The 19,528-nt window shown below is 30.7% G+C and overlaps 1 protein-coding gene across 2 annotated transcripts in view; it reads left to right on the plus strand.

Moving 5' to 3' along the window:
- The window catches only part of LOC129961674 (glutamate-gated chloride channel-like), a 307,445-nt gene that overhangs the window by 92,664 nt on the left and 195,253 nt on the right, over positions 1-19,528 (plus strand). The window contains exon 1 of one of the 2 annotated variants that reach the window (XM_056075206.1): positions 17,612-17,709. The exons of the other annotated variant lie outside the window; for it this stretch is intronic. The gene's annotated coding sequence lies outside the window, so the exon portion shown is untranslated. Of the gene's footprint in view, positions 1-17,611; positions 17,710-19,528 lie in introns of those variants that run through there. 2 annotated transcript variants of the gene reach the window in all.

Consider the following 19,528-nt stretch of genomic DNA (forward strand, 5'->3'; position numbering starts at 1 on the left):
TTTAAAAATGAAAAATATTTTTCTCAATTTGAATTTTTTTTTTAATTTACTCTGACCTAATAAGCAATCATAACACTCGATTTCTCATTTTTTAGGTCTTTTTAATGCCAAAAACTTTTTTATTCTATTTTTTTCTTCTCATATAAGTAGCTTTTTATATGAACTTGAAACATCTGGGATTCAAATTCAATTATCTCTTCACCCTTTTCCGTAAAATATATCCTGTTGTAAATGTAAATCTTTTGAATAGCCAACTCAATAGTTTAATCAAATAACTGGTGATATATATTCTGGTATAGGGGTGGCGCATCTCCCCCGAGATTTGGGCGTCCTGGGTTCGAGTCCCGATTTGGGCATGGTTGTTCTTCCGTTGTTCTATCTGTGAGATGTGTGAATGTGCCCTCCTGTAAAATGGGGTTGTGCAAGCGAATGAGTGAGTAGCAAAGTCGTACTCTTGGCCCTAGGTGGCGCTATTATAAAAACAAGAGGCGCTCCCCCACCGGCTTAAAATCGCTGTCTTCGTAAAATGGGCTTGTCCATGGCAAGTGCCATAAGAAACAAGAACAGGGTGGTTATAATTAAAGTTCCATTTTGAAATGGTCATAAAAGGAGAAATACTGGACCAAATGTTATCAAATTTGGTAATAGTTGAAAGGAGGGCGTTGGAATTTCGTTTCCGGCAAAAAAGTTCAAACACTCACCACCAGGGGAGAAACGACGCTGTATGCAATATTTTTAAACAAAATGGGAAATGAAGACATCGATTTAAAATGTGTTTAATCATTTCTGAAACCTTTTTTGCAAAGCATGTTCAATGTGTGTTATCTCAAAAAGCGCTGTTATTATGGTGATAATCTGAACAATTTGGTGGAACTGAAAGACATGATACACCGACATGTGCGTAACATTCTTCCTGATATTCTAAGACTACTATTGAGAATGCAGTAATGCGATTTAACTTGCTTTCAGAAAATGGTGGACGCCAAACTGAACATGCTTTGTAACAAGTTTTAGAAACGATATCCTATTTTCTTAGGAGAAATTAAAATTAGTGAAAATAAATAAATATTATTTGAAATTTTTGTTTAAGTTTTCGTTATTTTGTGTAAGTAATATGTATATGCAATTCTTAATTTTTTTTTTTATATTTTGATTTTGACATTGATTTTGTTTTTTGTTATTTTATATAAATTAAATAGAATAGGGAAAAATATTTCATTTTTTTGACAAAAATTCAAAAACTGTTTTTTTTTTTTTGGAAATATTGAATTTGAAAACCGGTTTTTGTATAAACCCTAGCGCTTTGGCTACGCATATCATGCGGAGGTCGAATCGGCTGGTCAAATGCCCGAGGATTTTTTTTTTCTTTCAGTGAAAAATAAGAGTGAGCCAATTTCCTCTATAAGTCGCCAGCAAGTTGAAGTCAAACTTTTATTTAGGTACTATCTATTTCGTGATCGCTTTGATCAATAGATACTGCCTTCTTGTCATGAGCATTTGAATCATAGATTTGTCTTGAGAACCAGAAAATAATTCATTTAAAGACAGAAATAACTTTTTAAAATAAACTAAAAACATTCATTTAACGTAAGATAGGTTAAAATCATTGTACTATGAGTATTAAATACCGAGAGTATACCATGACTTTATTTTTAAGAGTATATCCTTTTCAATCTGCCTGCTCATCAAAAAAATAAAATGCACTCGAAAATTCTCTTTATAATTTCCGTTTCTTCAAAGAACTCCATGCTTCTTTTCGCTTGAGAGAATTACACTTCTTGGCAGGAAATCTATAGCGAATATCATTTCGAATGACGGTTATTGGATAAGACTTTAAAGGTCAAAGTTTGGTGGAAAGTTTGAAAAAAAAAATTTTCGCTGTCAAAAGTGGTTTCGGGGAATTAAATTATAGTTTTATGAGTGACATCCGAGCCATTCGAAAAGAACTCTTCTAATTGACAGATTCCTCCAAGATCTTCATCAAAGTATGAACAGAAGATGTTCTACAGACCCCATCATCCGATTTAAAGTACTTTTGGATTAGAGTTCAACGAAATAAAAAAGTATGAAAATGGGATACTATTTAAATGGAGCCATTTATTATTATTTAAAATTTATCTTACGTGAATTGAAACTATTTTTTTCATAGAATACATTAGTTTTAATATATTTCCAATATTGGCATAATATTTATTTTCTCTTATATAGCATTAGGAGTACCAGCACAGTGTTGCACGTGGCATAACATCCAAGAGGGAAAATCACCTTAAGACATTTAAGAGCCATTTTTTTCTAGTCATATTATGTTAAAATATTTTTAGGCTTGACATTAGAATAAGAAAAGGGATTCATTTAGCTTATTAGATAAATTTAATTTGATTCATTAATTAATTTGGTTCATTAATAATTAAGTAACAAATCAAGACACATCATTTTGTGTAAGATAAAGAAATGAGGTAGCATAGTCTTTGTTTTACTAAAAAAATTTGTCAAAACTTATGCCAAACTACATAATTTCATACAAAGATTGATAAATTTGGTGAGAAGCATACTTCCCACGGCCTTAGAAAGAGTTACACTTAAGTCTAGTCTCCATTCAATATGACATGGGCATGTCACGCAACATCAAACAAACATAAAAAATATATTTAGAAATCATCAAAAATAACTACAAAACAATTTTTTATAGCACACATTCAGAAACCGCATGTGCATATCACAGCTCTTGCTATTTGCGCATGCGCAATTTGAGGTTTTCGCACATGCTTGGATAAGTGAACCGCACTGATACTGCTGTTTTATGCATGCGCGAATCGTAGTAGGAAAATAATTAATATCGCAAATTATAAAACTTCTTTTTTTTATTCTGATATGACTTCAATATACTAAACCCTTCCTCGATAAATGCCTTACAAAATGGTACAAATTTCTTCAATATCCATTATGTGTTTCTCGAGTTTTCCCCTTTCAAATATACATAATGCGTTCAAGAGACTTCATTTTATAATATGTATAGATTTTAATCTTGGTGTTCAATCTCGATATTTTTATGAATGGAGATGTTTCAGAGTCTAAATAAAGCATTTTTGAAGCCTTTGTGTCTGTCTGTCCAGATTTCAGAATGCACTGAACAACATGAATGAAATTTAAGATGCGGGCGTTATATCTGAATTGTAGATTTCTACCAAACAGTAGAAGAAAATATATTTGTTTACATGTAACTGAATGGGGTGGATATTTGGTATATGCATTTATCACTAGAATTGTTGATATATGTCTAATTTTGACTCCATCAATGGAAAAATAATCTTATTGTGTATGTGAACTCAATAACACGAAAATACAGCTAAAGAAATGAAATGACGCCAATTTTATAAATCTATATCAAATTTTCGTTGTCGTGGGGCAAAGGAATAAACTACAAAAATAATAGATTTAATGCATATTCAATCCACACGCCAATTGCGTCATGTTGGGCGAATTTAAGAAAGATTCAAGGAAAGCATCCTCCAGCTATTACCTTTTGTTTTCGTATTCTTTATTACTTAAATTAATTTAACCCTTTATAAGGCCATTTTTTTCTAGTCATATTATGTTAAAATACTTTTAAGCTTGAAATTAGAATAAGTTAAGGGATTCATTTAACTTATTAAATAAATTTAATTTGATTCATTAATTAATTTGGTTCATTAATAATGAAGTAACAAATCAAGACACAACATTTTGTGTAAGATAAAGAACTGAAGCATCTAAGTTTCTGTATTTCTAAAAAAATATGTCAGAACTTATGCCAACCTACATAATTTCATACAAAGATTGATAAATTTGGTGGGAAGCATACTTCCCACGGCCCTAGAAAGGGTTAAACGGTTAGTTAAAAGAATCCCTTATTAGTTGAGTCCTTATTAACCCTCAAAGCGGCAAACCCGGAAAAAGACGAAATATTTTCTCCCTTCAAAACGGCGGACCCGTCTATAGACGGAAACAAAAACTCCTCTAAAACTGTCACTGCCCGTATTTTTACGGGTTCCAGTTTTTCCCTACCCCCAATCTCAAGCTGTGAGATAATGAGAAGGGAATGTGAGATAAGGAAAAGTGAATCGTTATCAGTGGACGATATGATTGATGTCTTCCTGCTCGCGCCCTTTTAAGCATTTTAAAATCTCGCTTACGTTCTGAGACGTTACTTTTGAGATTTTGATAATAATTACGTATCCAAAATGAAATTTAAATAACGAGAATAAAATTGAACGTATGAAAATATATACCTGGAATGAATACATACATAAATGTATTATTATTAATAATTTGAAACATAAGATTTTAAAGCTTTCTAGCATAAGAAAATAGTTAATGTAAAAAATAAATAAAAAATATAAAATTAAAATTTGACAAGTTTCTTTTTTATAGCGTGCTTTCATTTAAGGATTTTAGAATTGACATTGCTTATGCAACTTATTTTTGAAAATAATACACTAAACTTATTTACAGAATTTACTTAACGAACGAAACTTTTTAACTTTTAATGAATTATTATTTTTTTTTTAGTATTCATTAATAAGTGTATTTCAAAACGGGGAGGTATATAGAACCAATATATTAAAGTGCGATTTTTCGGAAAGATTAGTATTCGTTACATTAAATCCTTATTTTTATAACGTAATAAACTATATATGAAAATTGAATATTTGTTTCATTCTTTAAACCTTATAGAATTTCACACTCTTTGACGAATTCGAACAAAAATGTAAGCATTGTAGAGATATAAGTTTCATTGTTTTTATATTTTTCCGCTGGTTTTTAATAATATTTTCAAAGTTAATATACGCGCAGTTTTTACAGGTTCTATTTTTGCATCGAAATATTAATCTTATTTCACAGTACAATCTTATATATACATTGCACGATTCTGTTTATATGAAACTGGTTTAAACTGACATTTTTACTCTTAATGCTGAGTAATTTAATCCACGAATTTTAATCCACTTGAAAGTGAGTGAATGTGTGAGTTAAATGTGAGAATTAATAATTTTAAAATTGTTGCCATTATTTTAACTCCTTGATCTAATTTTATCTCATATGTTAGCATTTAAAAAATTTTCAATGCGTACAACTGGCATTTAGACTATTTTCTTCTCCTGTTTGGTCAGTTCGAGTTCACTGGATGTGATTTTTAACAAACAAGACGGGATATGATCTTTGTTTTTATTTTATTTTTGATCACGAGAGTAAAAAAATTCAGAAACTCCCACTTCCATGTAATTTGAAATTCTATATTCTTAATAACCTTTAGCCTCACATTTTCACTTTTTAAAAACAGAATTAGTTTGAACAAGGGTGTCAGACATGAAGGTCGCTTGCGAATATTTCTATTAAAGTAGCGAATATCTCTAATTATAATGAATATGAATGTTCGTATTGGCGATCTCCAGATCAAACTGTTTGACTTAGAGCGAACACACTTCGCCATTAAATAATTAGAAAACTGTAAATGTTCACCTCGAGATGAAATTTTCAAAATTTTAATTAAAACTTCGGTTAATTAAAAATTATTTAAAATTTTACCATTTATCAGCGATAAAATACGAAATTATTCTAATATAATTTATACGTGTCATTTATACATTTGAATGTATCACCAAGAAAATTCATTCTTTGAGGTAAAATTAAGATCTTGAACTTTTAGTGTCTTATTTATTGAGATGCTAATTATGGAGCATTCTCTTCAGCCACATGGTTTATTTGTATTTCAGTAAAGAAATTTTTACCCCTTTGCTTTTAGCTTAGATCTTTTTAACCTTTTAACTAAATCATCATCAATGGGTAAAAAGCCGGAATGAAATATAGGGATAACAATGAAAACGTTTAGTTTCAATTCAAAAATAAAATATATTTTTAAAATATGCTAAAATATTTTTAATTTAATTAAAAGTGGGAAAATTACATGACACAAAATTTCGCATCATTGATAAAAAAATTTGAATTCACAATTAATGTATAAATTATTTTTCTACTGTGATATTTTCGAATGAACTTAAAAATTTTAATAATTTTTATTAACCCTTTAAAGGGCCTTTTTTTCCTAGTCATGTTGGAGTAAAATGGCCTAGGAAAAGTAATTCATTCAACTTATTAGATCAATTTAATCTGATTTATTAATTAATTTTTCCAATTAATAACTAAGAAATAAATCAAGATACTTCATTTTATTTGAGATAAACAATTGAAACCTCTAACCTACAATTGAAACCTTATTGAAAAATTCATAAGAATTTATGCCAACTTACATAACTTTATTCAAAAATTGTTGAATTTGGTGATGAGCATACTTCCCTTGTCCCTTGAAAGGGTTAATTAAAATTTTAAAGAAATGATTCCCATTGTCCAAAGTATGTAGGTGTAGATTTTGGTAATTCTATTTCAAATTGTCTGGTCTGAAAAGTACCAATACAACCAGACAAATAATGACACACACACTCGTCCATCTTTATTATTAACTTTGACGAATGTTTGTGCGTGGCGTCTATTAGAGCTTCCATATATATCTTAGTGGAATATGCATCTTAGAAAATAAAAATGTGTAAAATGGTTTTTTTTTTTTTTTTACTTCTGAAAATTTTTAAAAATTATGAATTAAAAATAAAATGAGATTTTGAAGTGTATTCCATCATAACTTTCAAAATTATTACAGAATAAGAAGGAATTTTTGGAAATTTTTATTGAATAAGAGATATGAGAAATCATTCGAATCATTTCAAAAATTAAATTCAGTATATACATAAAACTTTATTGCTGAATGATTCTATTCCCTGTATTTAGAAATTTAATAAGCCTGATTGGTTTCAACAAAACAGGTTTTGCATTAATTGAAGTTTATTCACTCCCGTTTTAAATTAAGGAATTACTGTCAAGGAGCTGACAGAAAATTCAAAAAATCTGCAATACAGAATGGTACAATGTGTCTGCAATAGTATGAATTAGATGACTATCAAAATTTGAAATTTCAAGATGTTTTGCTGAAGAAAACATTTAATTAAAAATTTTATATTGGCTAGTAACCTCGACGTAACACATGTGCTGATCACCGAAAGCAATAAATAATGTAAAAGTAATAAGTAAAAAAGATCAATTCAATTCTATTTGCAAAGCTTTTAAATTCAGATTTTTCTTTTTAATGATTCGTTTACCCCACGGTTTGTCGTTATCCGATTGCAAAATAGTAAGAGCTTTGATTCTAACCCGAAAAACTTAAAACTGAGATTTTTCAAAAATTGTAATTTATTTTAAAACAGTACTTAATATTCTGTAGGAACTTGATTTGAAGGTATTCAAAAAATTCCAGTTGCAAATGGTTAATTATGAGTCTAAATAATCTGTATTATTTGAGTCATTTTTCCATGCCAAATTTGTATCATAAATATTACAAAGAAATATTTTGACAATTATTTTTATTTGTTACAGTCATAAGGCGCATTGACCAGTTATTTCAGCATTACTGAATAACTGGCCAATTAGCTTTTCCAATTAAATATTGTAAAGTATATTTAATTATAAAATTTTAATCATGCAGATAAATACTGAAAATCGATATATTTGAAAGTGAAACATCGCATGAAATTCCCTAATTACACAATTATTTTTTTGAATACTGAAGAAACAAAGTTATAACGTAGTGTTACTTATCGCAATTAATGTTTTAAACACGCATTTTAAAATATTAAAATAAATTGGCAATGCGCTGAAAGGTTTTTGTTTAAAAATTAAATCACTTGCACGTAATGTCGAGAAATAATTTCACAGTACTACGGAATAAAATAATTTGCGAAACATATTGCAATGAAAAAAATATTAGACGAGAACTTTCAATTTATAAAAACTAGACTAGTATCAAAATAAACATGATAATAACTTATTCCTAACATAAATTTTATGTATTGCTTTATAAAATAATCGAAAAACCTCTGAAAAAACCAATCACATTTTCGCATTTTCAATCGATGTTATTGTCAATCTCTTCCTAAGCACTGAAAGAAAAATGCTCTTAGAAATCGAAAGACTACGATAAGAAACACCTGCTACTCACAGCATGAAATTTGCTAATCACTTCCCACCTGCAGCGCTGAACTGACCGCAAAAGGGGAAAGCAACCCTTTTGACCAAACCGTGACATTTTTAAGGTTGAACCTGTTATTTCGGCGTGCCGCTTTCGGTAAGGATAGCAATCTGAAAGCCGCCGGCAGGAGGGTTAAACTTGCGCGAAGAGATGGTACGAGAGACTCTTAACCCGCGAGCACTCGCACCCATTTTCGAACACGAGAACTCGCGCCGGGTATGTTATACCCTAATTCATTTCTGCTATTTAAATATTAATTAATACTGTTTATAAGCAAACATTAGGTAATTAAATATTACAAAACAATGCATTTAAGAATTTAAGTGAATTTAATAATAATTACTTACATATTTAGAGACAATTTTTACAAATTACGTACTGATGCTCTACACAGAGACTCCTTTCACATTTTTATCACATAAACCTTGATTTTCTGTCTTTATTACATGGACAAAGTGCACATCGTTTATAGTTTTTTTTAGCTTTTTTGCAGGCGGTTCACTATTAGTAAATCCCAATTCCTTAGAAGTGCTTGGATTTGTTATTATTCCTTGAGGCTTACAATTTCTGTGTTGTTCTGAAAGAGCGAGTCCCAGTGTTTTCAAAAAGAAACGTTTGTTTCTGAACTGTGTGGGAGGATTTTTCGTGGACATCAACAAAATCCTAGAATTAATACCAGCCACATTCAAAATTGAAAACAGAATAACCATTGGCCAGCGATTTGATACTCTTGCATTCATCTTCTCTTTCTGTCTCAATTTCAGTAGAAGAATCGTGATCGCTGCAGTATTCTTCATCCTCAGAGGCAACACAATCGTCAGATAACGATTCATCGTCACTAGAAACAGTTTCTATAAGGTGTCGTAAATATTCACTTTCTTCCTCGTAATTCATATAGCGCGTCATACTGCACTAAACTAAGAGACGGAAATGGAAACGTTTGACGAACACGAGGACTCGCACGGGTATGACATGCCCCTAACCCCTCTTTCTCAAAATCTATTTTTAGAACAGAACTGGTTTTTCCCCTACTGAAAGAATCTGGCCTTGGATACAGCTACATGAAATTCTGGCCTAATCCGAAAAACAGGAAGTAACAAAAACGCTGAATGAAAATGGATCGGGCATGTCATACCCGGTGCGAGTGCTCGCGGGTTAACTGCCAATTTTTGGTGTAGCTATGAATTTTTTTTACAGCGTTAATTTTGGTTTTTAAAGTCAAATATAAAAGGAGACATATAGATTTATCTTTGATATCACACTGCTTGGTTGCTATCTTTGTTGCTAGGATTGGTTTCAAGAGCCTGCTCTCTTTGAAATAAAAGCATGCGATGTCAAAGTCTTTACATAATTGAAGTTTTAGAAAAAAAAACTATTAAATATTATTCATCAAACTATCTTGGGAAGTCAGAAAATATCGCGAATTCGGCAATAGCATAATACTGATCTTGTATTTTTTATACATTTCAAGTTTTCATATATATTTAATATTCTCAGGTGGTTCGACTCCTCTACTTATTTAGAATTCTCTCCTTAGGCCAATTGTCAGGTATTTTTTTTTCGAGCAACGCTTCTATTGGCTTGACAGTGTGGCATTTCCACAACCTACTAAAAGATTTAAATCGGAAAGGGTAAGTGGTGGAATAGAACAGACATTTAATTCATCTCGTCATGTAACCATGGTAACCACCAAGTATGGTTTATTCTCTCGTTTTTTTCGATTAGCAACCATGCAAATAACGTGAAATGATCATTATACTCCAGATTTTTTTAGTTGAGTACAGAAATTATCCAACAGCTTATTTTCTTCCCAGAGGTTATTCCTTTTAATTTCTAGCTCAGTTCAAAATTTAAAAAAAATGCTCAAATCACAACGCTATTTGAAATAAATGATGTATCTAAGGTGCTAAGGTTCTGTCTTCTTTTTTAAGCGCGAAAGAAGAAAAATGCCCGAGCACTGTGCATACACAATATCAAAGATATTAATGCATTAGAAAGGAGGAGAATAGTAATAACATTAACTAACAGCAAAAGAACTGAGGGCCGTGGTTGCCTGGTGGTAAGGTCTCTGCTTCGGAAGCGGAGGGTTTCAGGCTCGAGACCCGATTCCACCGATGAACCATCGGATAAGCGGGTATGGTGCACGTTAAATCCGTCGCAGCCAAGCATCATTCCACTGGTGTAGTGCGGAAGAGATGGAGAGTTCTAGTTCAGGAGTCGCCCTCGTCATCTGAGCTAGGTCCAAAATTAGGAGGTACGCCCCAAATATCCCTAGTGCTGCTTTAAAATGGAACGTTAATATAACTAAACTAAATTGAGCTAGAGAAAGAATTCAAAACTTGCCGATAAAAATTATCCATATAAAGTTAAATTGCAGCGCTTTTTCGAATTTATCTTCCATAGTTATTCATTTATCAAAAGAACTTAGCAGTCAATTCTACCGTTAGGTAATTATTTGAACTACAACCTTGCAGGGTCACCACATCACTTAGATGGCAAAAGCGGATGCTACAAACTGTCTGTCCAGATATGGTAATTGCGAAATATTTTTTTTTTTTTGGTCATTGAAATATGAAATGAAAAATATGATTGTTTAGTGGCCCCGAATTTTTTCCCCCGAAACTGCAATCACCACGAGCTTTCGAAGAAAACATCTTTCTCTCTTTGCTTTAGAAGAAAACATTAACTCACACAAAACGCCCAAATAGACAGATTGTGATCGATCAAAGAGCAGCCATTTAAAACAGAAGACACATTTAACCTTCCGCGCCAGTTTTCTTAAGCCGACTAAAAAGGAATTGTTTTCTATAACTGAAGGTATTACGATCATTTTCGAAAAATGGAAGCAAATTGTTTTTGATAAAAAAAATATTTGACTTAAAAATAATTATAAATAATAGTTAGAAACGAATAATAACCGATGTTCCCGTTATTTCAGAAAGAACCGAAAAATTAGTGCTTTTGGTACTTTTCAAATTCCTTTACTAAATATTTTGATTTCTCTTTTTTAATTCTTTCTAATTCTCATTTATATTACTTAATAATTTATTTTAAGCGAGAAAAAAATAGAAATATGTTTATCAGTGTAATTTATATATTAATTCTATTTTTGTATTGTTCTGCTTTGAAAAGTTTTAAATATTATGCGACTGAATTTAGAAGCGATATATTTTTTACAAACCTTTCATATTATTGTAAGAAACTTTCTTTTTTTTTTTCAAAGTAAACAAAACCACATTTACCAATTTAAATGAAATTTGATTGAACGAAAAGTTGTTCAAATGGATTGATTTATCTTGAGACAGATATCGAACCGGCCCACGGCATTTTTAAAAACAATGATATAGAAGTTTTATATATTATATTAGGAATGCTGCTTTTATAGGAAAAGGCTTATTTATGGAAAAAAATATTATTTTCAAAAATGCAATCACAACTTAATTTATTGTATCTATATTAAAGAAGTTTTAAAATGGTGTTTTTGAGTCTTTATTAAGATTCATAACAATTTATGTTGATGCTCCACCGTACATTTTTACAGAAAATAAGAATATACAGGAAATCATCTAAGGAAGGCAAATGAGGAGTAATGCTTTAAAAAATGCATTTCTGCGGCATTTAATCTAATATTTTGAAAGAAAGAAGAAATGTCGTATCGCTAATAAATATCACTCATGTGGAAGTTCATTCAAAATCAGCAGCAACATTCTTTCTTCTTTGTTTCCACAAGATTATGATTTCCGCAAGAGTTTAACTTCATATATTCAAGATAATTTTCTAGTGTTCTGCACCAACTTTTTTTAAACCAATTAGGTCTACAATTTCGTATTAAACACTAACTTTAATAAAAAAAGATAAAATAAATATAATCTTTTCAACCTGTTCCTGAATTATTCACTTCACACTAACAGAGAGGCCGATATATAATCAGTTCACAGACGAATTTGACTAAGATCTGATGCATATCTATGATAAAATATATCAAATCTTATTCATTTAGTTTATTTCATTTTTGGATTTAACTGAGCTGACGTATACTAAAGGACTAATTGCATTGCCTGTTGATAAAGCGAGTTCTCAGATTGTACAGACTATGTCTATGGCAAAGGATGCCGACGTACTCTGATTGGCTTAAGCCTTGGCATCTTTTTGGCAATGTTTTATCTTGGCATCTTTGCCAATATATTTTTATAAAAATAAATAAAATATGTGAATTTATCCCCCCCCTTTTTCGGTTTACATGTAATATTAATCTGGAACACATATACAGCAGAAACGTTCAAATCCTGAAACCTAAATTCAGGAAATATAAAAATTACAATTTATTAAAAATATTTTTTGTGTGTGTTTCTTCTTAATATTATTTTGATATAACTAAAAACATTAGCTACGAAATCACATATTTCGTTAAAGCTTACATATTTATACGTTTTGGGCATTAAGTAATCATTAAATTGATGGGAAAGTAACAAACGTTCAGCAACAAGTTTCAATGACTACATAAATTATCTAATAAAGGCACGAAAATCACAGAAAAAAAAGAATTATTTAATTGCTGCATCATATGTTTAGTAATTACTTTCATATAGTTCTTATACTTCTGTGCATAAACAGCATTAGTTACTTGTATTACTAGTATTACTAGTATTATTTATTATTATTAATTAGTATTAGTAGTATTACTAGTAATATTCAGAGAAAACAATCATATTAATAAAAATTAGAACGTGTTGATATTCACTCGTATCTTCCATAAAACTAATGAAAGGTACAATATTTGAGCCAAATAAGAGAAAACTACACTATTATGAGTGCAAAACGTTGCCAAAAAGATGCCAAGGCTAAACCAATCAGAGCACGTCGGTATCCTTTGCCATAGACTTAGTCTGTACAATTTGCGAACTCGCGTTGATTTGACTCAACAAAAATTTTTGTAGTTATCGACAATTTTAGTATCAAGACCACATATTAAATATACGTTTATAAGGCTAATTTCATTTTTGAATTATAATGTTTCCAGAGAGATAGACACGATTCTAAACATTAAGTTAATAAATTACTTTTTTACTAATTTATTCAATCGAAAATCACGAGGTCCAATTTTTTTTATGCTTACAATACGTTTTCTATGCATACTAGAAAATAAAAATATTGCCAGATGTTTAATTAAATCAATAATTATTTCTCTCTCTATTTGGTAGCAACATTTTTATATTTGATTGTTTCCTCATTAGTTGCAAATTAATTGATTGTTGTTTCTTTCCTCAACTAAATGGTCAAGATGGCTGCGTTTCCGTTAGCGTTCTCACCCCGTTCTCAAGATTGATTATCATTAAAGGAAGCACATTCTTAACTGAAAATTATCTAGACACTATCGAGCTCGGCAACCACCATTTTACGATCATTGATCATTTTTCTCAAGTCGTTCTATACTTTATCGCAATTAAATTAAAGACTACATTAAGAGAAAATTACAACGTCAAATTAAAGACGGTTACAGCTACTAAACTGATTCTTTAAAAAAGATTTAATTTAATGGTCTGTGTTATTTTAAAAACAGAAAGCAAATATTCATAGATAAACTTTGTAAATAAGAAAGAAAAAAAAACTATAATTTTATGATACACATCTAATTAAAAAAATGTTTATAAAAGCATTAACTTTTCGATCTTTTTGAATGACTTCTATTTTTGTTAGATCTTCAGCAAAGCGGAAAAATAAAATTAAAAATTGTATTTCATGCATCGTCTGATTAAGGCATCTGTTTGTGTTTAAAAGGCAGTTACAAAATTCACACTTTTTTCATTGTTTTACTTTTAAAACCCATTTATTTGGGTTTTCAAATCTGTGTTTATTTTAATTCTACGATAAATAGAAACCGAGATATGTGATTTTTTATAAACCACTGTAGCTGAATGCTTCGGAAGTTGAATGTTTTTCAACATTTTATCAAATACACGCCCCTCTAAGTTACAATTTATTTTATAATATATTCTATCAGCAAACCAACGTATTAAAATAAGTTTTGAGTAGTTATTTTCCGAAAGGATTGGGAATTGCATATTCTTTTGAACATTGTTTACGATTACAAAGCATATTTAGTACAAGAAAAAGGAAAACTTTAAATAAATTTTTTGAAAAACGTTGTTTGTTTGTTTGTTTCTTATGGCACTTGCCACTGACAAGCCCGCTGTTACGAAGACAGCGATTTAAGCCTGAGGGGGACGTCTCTTATTTTTTATAGCAGCGCCAACTAGGGCCAAGAGTACGACTTTGCCACTCACGCATCATTCATTCGCTTGCACAACCCCTTTTTACAGGAGGGCACATTCACACATCTCACAGATAGAACAACAGAAGAACAACCATGCCCAAACCGGGACTCGAACCCGGGACGCCCAGATCACGGGGAAGACGCGCTACCCCTATGCCAGGACGCCGGCTTGAAAAACGTGAATTTAGTAAAACATTTCATACGCAAAATATGATATCTTAAAAACTTATTAATATATTACCTTGAAATTTTAAATTTATGTTGCCTTAAGTGTTCCAAAGGCAATGAAAGAGGGATATATCTTTGAACTGAGTAGTTTTCCTTGTAGAGCTTGGAGAGGTTCGATAATGATGACGGACCTTTTTTGTATTTTAAAGATTTTATTGGTTCTCCGCTTTCGGGAGTTTATTTCAGCCTTGCCTTTCGGCGTGCTGCTTCGTCGATGATGTTACAAAGACTGATCGTTTTTTACACATACCGCTAGAGGGCGTTACAAGTGAGAGGCGGGGCAACATGCTTACGTAACAGAGCTGTTGAATGTAATTTTCATCAATGAATTTTGTGAAATTTTCAAAACAGAAATACTCGATTAGCTATAACGTTTTCATAATGCATATATTTTTTAGAATCTAGTTCATTTCCTTCACCATAGAAATAAGTATGTTTTGTATAAAAATAATTGAAATATATGCAATAGAAATTTTGTAGAGTGTTTTGCTTTTTGTTACAATTTTCACTATATTTTACCCAAACTGACACATTTTACCAAATCTCAACTGGCACAGAATTTCTTGATCAATATTTTTCATTAATTGCAATAACATTGATGCAAAAAAGTGAGCTAAAATAGTTCATTAGAAGAATTTTTCAAAAATTTGTCACCGTAGGTGGACAGATACTTTAAATGGATCAAATCAATGTTGACTCTTCCGATCAGAAATAAGGCTTTAATACGGGGAAACTGGTAAAATGCAGATATTGCCCATTAACATTTCATTTCGCGATACGCTGCTTAGTTCATTTCTAATTCCTTATGGTATTATGAGTAGAAAATTTCTTTGACATAGCATAGTCATTCCATTATTGTAAGCTCAAAAGAATCCATTAGCCACCTCTTTTAACAATATTACACAACTCCAGATTTACGAATATTTCTTGGATATTTGTGATGGATGTATCATTCTTCATTGAATTAAATCTTACTCTTTGTTGTTAATGTTTTCTTGAATGATATATTTTATTTGCAAGAACTTATGCATTTTATGTTGATTTTACGACTTTCCATCGAGTCATTAAACAGTATTCAAGTTTTAAAATTATAATGCATTTTCCGCTTCTAAATAGAATTATTTCATACTCTCGTAATTAATACTAAATAACGGAAATCAACTCAGATTTGAAGTAAATTGTACGCCATGTCGTGATAATTCTTAGTGTAGAAAGAAATCTGGATTTAAAAAAAGAAAAGAAAAGCTTGTTTTTACTATATATATAATTGCTTTTGCTTAATTTTTTAAAAATTTTCTTTTCTGTTTGCACTGAAATAATTCTTGTTCCTTAGTTTCTTACAAGATATTTATCTAAATAACATCAATATCTGTTTGTAATATATGTAATTAATGTTTATAAAATTATCTAATAAACTGCATTTTTTTAAAAATAGATAAAAAAAATTATAAATTTTTCTAAGCAAAGTTTACAGCCTAAAAGAGCATAGTTGTACCATTCAATTATGGTTTAAAAACTTTCTTTCGGGTTCTTTGCAGTCCATAATTTAATAAATCAGGACTTTAAAATGGGAACTTGAAAAATGATTTTACATAAAACTGATATTTCTGTTTGCTTTATAAAGACTGAAAAAAAAATCATTTTTTAACGAAAAATTTGATGCAAACACAATATTAATACCATTGCATGTTTAAAGTTAAAAAGTGCAAGCACGTTTTATTGTACAAAATAATAATTTAAATGTTTAAATAGCATATGAAGTTGCGTTCTTCATGTGATTTTGAAGTCGCATGAATCGGTTCAATCTTTCGGTTAAAATGATTTAAGTTTGTAAAATATTTTATTAGATGAATTCATTTATAAAATATTTTATTAGAAGTTCGGATATTGAACCGCACTTGCGATTTCCTGTCCACTTCTAGAATCAAAAATGTCCTGGAAAGGAATGGTTTCCCTTCGGAAAGTCTGAATTTTCGGAATGGAGAACTTGACGTTCAAATTCCTGATTCTACGACACAAAATGACCAGAGGCTATTGTATTAGATCGATTTGGACTTGGGGTATTTAAATCTGAAGTGAGGGTCAATGATTCTCCTAGTGATATTATATGGAGAGGTAAAGGCTTAATCATTCTCCTTATCTCACCATCATTCAATATAACGAAATCTAGAAACCCCATGGAATAAACAAGAATTCGGAAAAAAATATTGTCAGTTATTCTTAAATATCGCATATATCTTTTATGCATTTAATCTTCATCCCATATATTATGTATTTGAAGGAAAAAAATGGACTTATAAAATATATTCTTATATCCTGCATATATCTTATATATACATTTTATATACCTAAATATAAATTTGTAAATAGTGCATCAAAAACATAAAATGCTTAAACTTGCACTCACTCAAGAGTATCTAACTTATATATAACTTTGTACTTCCACTTCTTCATTCATTCCTGCAGTGTAAAAAAAAAAAGAGAATTATTCCTCGTTTCTGTTGTTGTAAAGATAACAGTGTTTCAATCCTTCATCTTTCAAGTTGCTTTTATGAAAGCATTTCTTTCACTATTTAACCATGTGATGAAAAATAACTGACGTACCGTCCTGAGCACAGCTCATCGCTAATACATTCTCATTCTCAAAATAGTTACCTCATTAGAAAGAACTTCATGGTCTTTGTTCGTCCTTTTTTTCTTAACCCGATTAAAATCCTATTCTCTGTGCAACTCAATAATAAACAAAAGGAAACTCATTTTGTTGGATTAAATTCTTTCAAAAGATGCTGACATCTCGCCAAGGATGATGCAGGAAGATTTCCGGTCTCGCCAACTGCTCCTTCCAAAATAGCTTTCGTGCCAAATCAACGTACGTGCATGCAAGAGTCAGGCTTTGAATAACGTTGCTGCTTCCTCATCACGCATTGCATGCCGGTCATTCAGAATTATGATTCCGACAGATAGGGATAGAGCTATCAGGTGGTAATGGACGGAAAGGTTGGTTATCCATATCGTGGACCAACGATGGGAATTGCAGCTTCTTAATGCGGTTGGAATGGAGGTGTTATTATTAATGGCAAGAGAAGCTGAAAAGGTATAAGGTGAATAGTTAATAAAGTGATTTGCGTTTTGAATTGGGTGCCACAATCCTGCAATTATTGTTTTTGTTTCAAATTGAAAAACGTTTTCCGCTTAGAAGTTGAATTTAGAGTCCGGATTTTTACTTAAATATATCCTACTAGATATGATAACATTTCATTAAATTTTTTTTTAAAAAAAGAAGTGAAATTTTATGTCAGACTTCTAAATTCTCTCATTAAGGGAAAAATGTTTTTCTTTTATAATATCAGCAGACTTCCATGATTAACTGGATTAAGAAAATGTACCAAACTAAATCCAGTTTATTTTGTTTCTTTGCTTTATGAGTATTATATTTATATTTAAAAATACTGTCTAGAACAGTATTATAACAAAGGTGAATTTCTGGCGAATTCTTCGTAGCCGCGGTGGTCTGTTGGTAAGATCTCAGCTTCTGAACCGGAAGATTTCTAGTTCGAGACCCGATTCCAACGAGGAACCGTCGTGTAAGCGGACCTCATACAGGTTAAATTCGTCGGCGCCAAAAGTCCACCTTCTGGTGTGGAAGAATGGAGATGGGGGTGCCAGCTCAGGTGTCATACTCGTTATCTGACCGTGGTTCAAAATTACGAGATCCGTCCCAAAATAGCCCTAGTGTTGCTTTAAAACGGGACGTTAATAAACCAAACTGAAGAATTCTTCGCAGCTTTTCTTATTCATTCAATGTTAACTTAAATAAAACTATCATAGATTGACTGTCAATTTGATGAAAAATGGAAAATTTATCAATATTTTTTCTGTATCTCCCGGGTTATTTTTTTTTTATTACTTTTAATAATCGTCTCACTGGTTGCACAGGTTTTGAATTAATACTATTTTATTTAATTATTTATTTGTTAAAATTTGTAAAATACCTGTATGTCTAGTCCGCTTCATCCCGAATTACATGTCCAGATTCTGTAGCATCCGAAGCTGAAACTCGATAACGGTCTCATATTTCTTTCTTTTCGCAATTTCGACTACAGTTGTCTTTGGATATATGCGATTCAGATCAAAATACAAAATAATTGGCGTTCTTTTACAGGCATTTTTGTCATATCTTTTATTGTAAATGCATTTTTGTGAAATTAATTATTATCGTGTTAACTTATATCTGAACCGCTGGGTAGATGGACTTCCACTTAACAAATTTTACTCAAAATTTGATAGAGATTTGCACATTTGGTGTAAAGGCCATATACCAAATACCAACCTTCTAGGTAACATCGTTTTTTAAGTTATCTTTATCACAAACAGACGGTTGGACGGACATTTTCCAAAAATGTGTTTGTCGAACTCTGGAATGTCTAAAACGTGGAGATCGCCAAAATCTCGAGTTCGAATTTTTTGACAATTACTATATTTTCTTTATTTTACATATACAAGAAAGAAAAAAGGACTGGCCGTGATAAAACTTTTTTTTTATAAATCAATCCCGAAATTAAAGGATTATAATCTTTTAGCTCACTCACACACTTTTGTTTCGTTCTTTAATACTCTTGAAGACGAAATTTTTGATAGATCGATTTGTAACCGATTTTTTCATTCACTTCCTCTTGTACTAAAACTCAAAAATCTTGTACATTCTCTAAGTCAATATACTCTTTCATCAGTTAATATTTTATAAAATTAATTTCTGATTCTCTGTGCCTTTTACCTCTTAGTAATAAATTTGAACAAAAACTGATTTGAAGATTCGTTATAATGAATTGTAAATTAAAATCAAAAAGTTAAAAAAATGAAATATCAAAGTTTTGTTTTGTTATTCATTAATAAATGTGCATTTAAAGTTCATT

Source organism: Argiope bruennichi, chromosome 2, assembly GCF_947563725.1.
Source record: "Argiope bruennichi chromosome 2, qqArgBrue1.1, whole genome shotgun sequence".
Taxonomy (NCBI): Eukaryota; Metazoa; Arthropoda; class Arachnida; order Araneae; family Araneidae; genus Argiope; species Argiope bruennichi.